Genomic DNA, 2,949 nt, shown 5'->3' with positions numbered 1-2,949 from the left:
TGGATCACAGCGTTGATGTCTTTGATCCCCCGGCGCCGCTCCTCCGTCTTCCGCGTCTTGTTGGCCACGTATTCCTGGGAAAAAAACCAAATAATGGGAAATGAGCCCAAAAATCATGGGACGAGCTCAAAAAATGGGAAAAGACCCAAAAAATAGTGAGAAATGAGCCCAAAAATAACAGGGGGAGCCCAAAAATAATGGGAAATGACCCCAAAAATAATGGGGGAAGCCCAAAAATAACGGGGGGAGCCCAAAAAACCCCAAATCTGGGAAAAAGAGGAAAAAGAGGGAAAAAGGGGAGAAATGGGGGAAAAAGGGATAAAAATGGGGAAAAAGGGGGTAAAGAAAAGGGAAAGGAAAAGAAAAAGCAGGAACAGAAGTCAAAGAAAAAGGAAGAAAGAAAGGGAAAAAAGGAATAAAAGGAAATAAGGAAAAAAAGGGAAACAAAGAGAAGACGATAAAGAAGGTAAAGAAGGAAAAGGAGCAAAAGGAGGAAAAGTGGGAAAAGAAGGAAAAAGGGAAAAGGAGGAGAAGGAGTAAAAGAGGGAGAAGCAAAAGAGGAAAAGGAAAACAAGGAAAGGAAAAAGAATAAAAAGAAAGAAAAGAAACAAAAGGAAAAGAAGAAAACCAGAGAGAAAAGAGAAAAAATGAAAAGAGGGAAAAGAAAAGAGAAAAAGAAACGAAAGAGAGAAAAGGAAAAGAAACAAAAGCAAGAAAAGCAAAAAAAGGAAAACAGAAACAAAAGGAAAAGGAGGGAAATGAGGAAAAGGAGGAAAAGGGAGGAAAAGGAAGGAAAATGAAGGAAAACAAAGGAAAATGAAGGAAAACAAAGGAAAATAAAGGAAAACAAAGGAAAAGGAAGGAAAACAAAGGAAAAGGAAGGAAAACAAAGGAAAAGGAAGGAAAGAATGAAAAGGAAAAAAAATGAAAATAACAAAAACAAGGAAAGGCAGAAAAAAAAAGAACAGAAAAAAAAGAAAAAAATAGAAGCATAAGAAAGAAAAGAAAGGAAAAGAGAAAAAGGTGGAAAAGAAGAAAAAGGCAAATAAAAACTCAAAAGCTCACCTGGAGGAACTGAGCCGTCTGCTGGGGCAGTTTGGTGCCCACGAATTTGAAATGCTCCTGGTGGAATTTGCTGTCCAGGTGGGAGCTCATGTCCTGCTGGTAGAAGGTGCGGAACTTGCACAGGGAGCACACAAACTGGATCCTGGAAATGGGAATTAGACAAATTCCAACCATAAAATAACCCAAAAGGGAATTCCAGGGGATTTTACAGAGATTTTCTGGGAATTTCTAGGATTTTTTGGTGATTTTTCGGGATTTTTCCGAGATTTTTTTGTGATTTTTCTGGGATTTTTTGTGATTTTTCTGAGATTTTTTGTGATTTTTCAGGGATTTTCCTGGGATTTTATGGGATTTTATGGAGATTTTCTGGGATTTTAAGGGTATTTCTGTGACTTTCCATGGGTTTTCTGTGATTTTCTGGGATTTTCCTGGGTTTTTTCTGGGGTTTTATAGAGATTTTCCAGGGCTTTTCCCATTTTTTGGGAGGTTTGGAGGGAGAGGGAATGGTGGGATGGGAGCAGGAATTCCTGATCCCGGAGAAGGAAAAAATCTGTGAAAAAGGAAAAAAATCCCTGAAAAAGTGGGGAAAATCCTAAAAAAGGGGGGGAAAATGGTTTAAAAAAGGGGGAAAGCCCTGAAAATGGAAAAGAATCCCTAAAAAAGGGGAAATATTCCCAAAACAAAGGGGAAATATTCCCAAAGAAAGGAGGATTTGCTGTCCAGGTGGGAGCTCATGTCCTGCTGGTAGAAGGTGCAGAACTTGCACAGGGAGCACACAAACTGGATCCTGGAAATGGGAAGAACACAAATTCCAACCCTAAATCCTCAATTTCCATCATTGGGAAGGATTCTGGGATTTTACAGGGGTTTTACAGAGATTTCCTAAGATTTTCTGGGATTTTATGGGATTTTTCTGGGATTTTTCGGGATTTTTTGTGACTTTTCTGGGATTTTCTGGGATTTTTTTGGGATTTTATAGAGATTTTCTAGGATTTTCTGGGATTTTTCTGGGATTTTTTGGGATTTTTCTGGGATTTTTCAGGGGTTTTCTGGGATTTTTCTAGGATTTTCTAAGATTTTCTGTGATTTTCCTGGGGTTTTCTGGGATTTTATAGAGATTTTCTAGGATTTTCTAGGATTTTCTGGGATTTTCTGGGATTTTCTGGGATTTTCCTGGGATTTTCTGGGATTTTCCAGAGATTTTCTGGGATTTTCTGGGATTTTTTGTGATTTTTCTGGGATTTTATAGAGATTTTCTAGGATTTTCTGGGATTTCTGTGATTTTCCAGGATTTTTCTGGGATTTTTCTGGGATTTTCTGGAAATTTGGAAAAATCCCTAAAAAAAGGTGGAAAAATCCCTAAAAAAAGGGTAAAAAATCCCTAAAAAAGGTCGAAAAATCCCTAAAAAAAGGAGGAAAAATCAAAAAAAAAATGTGGAAAATCCCTAAAAAAAGGGTAAAAAATCCCTAAAAAGGTGGGAAAATCCCTAAAAAAAGGTGGAAAAATCCCTAAAAAAAAGTGGAAAATCCCTAAAAAAAGGGGAAAAAATCCCTAAAAAAAAGGTGGAAAATCCCTAAAAAAGGGGGGAAATCCCTAAAAAAAGGTGGAAAAGATCCCTAAAAAAAGAGGGAAAATCCCTTAAAAAAGGGTAAAAATTCCTTAAAAAAAGGGGGGAAATCCCTAAAAAAAAGGGAAAATCCTTAAAAAAAGGTAGAAAAATCCTTAAAAAATGGGAAAAATTCCCAAAAATCCCCCAAAATTCCCGAATTCCCAAAGTCACCTCTCCACCATCCGGTCCCGGTGCCGTTTCTTTTGCCGATCCTGGGATTTTTTCCCAGCCTGGAGTTTCTGTTTGATTTGGCTGATTTCCTCCTGGATACTCA

At 37.7% G+C, this 2,949-nt stretch overlaps 1 long non-coding RNA gene across 1 annotated transcript; it reads right to left on the bottom strand.

Annotated features, from left to right (window-relative positions):
- Positions 1-6: 6 nt before the first annotated feature.
- Positions 7-2,943, bottom strand: LOC130587755 (uncharacterized). Its single transcript, XR_008966851.1, has 3 exons — positions 2,847-2,943; positions 1,066-1,207; positions 7-74 (listed from the first exon to the last, which is right to left on the bottom strand). It is a non-coding gene; the product is annotated as an uncharacterized LOC130587755 (long non-coding RNA).
- Between the last annotated feature and the right edge of the window lie 6 nt (positions 2,944-2,949).

The sequence above is a fragment of the Malurus melanocephalus genome, unplaced genomic scaffold, assembly GCF_030028575.1.
Source record: "Malurus melanocephalus ecotype Western Australia unplaced genomic scaffold, MMel_1.1 scaffold_2388, whole genome shotgun sequence".
NCBI classification, from domain to species: Eukaryota; Metazoa; Chordata; class Aves; order Passeriformes; family Maluridae; genus Malurus; species Malurus melanocephalus.
Note: the sequence above shows the minus strand (reverse complement) of the source record. Positions and strands in the feature narration are given on the sequence as shown.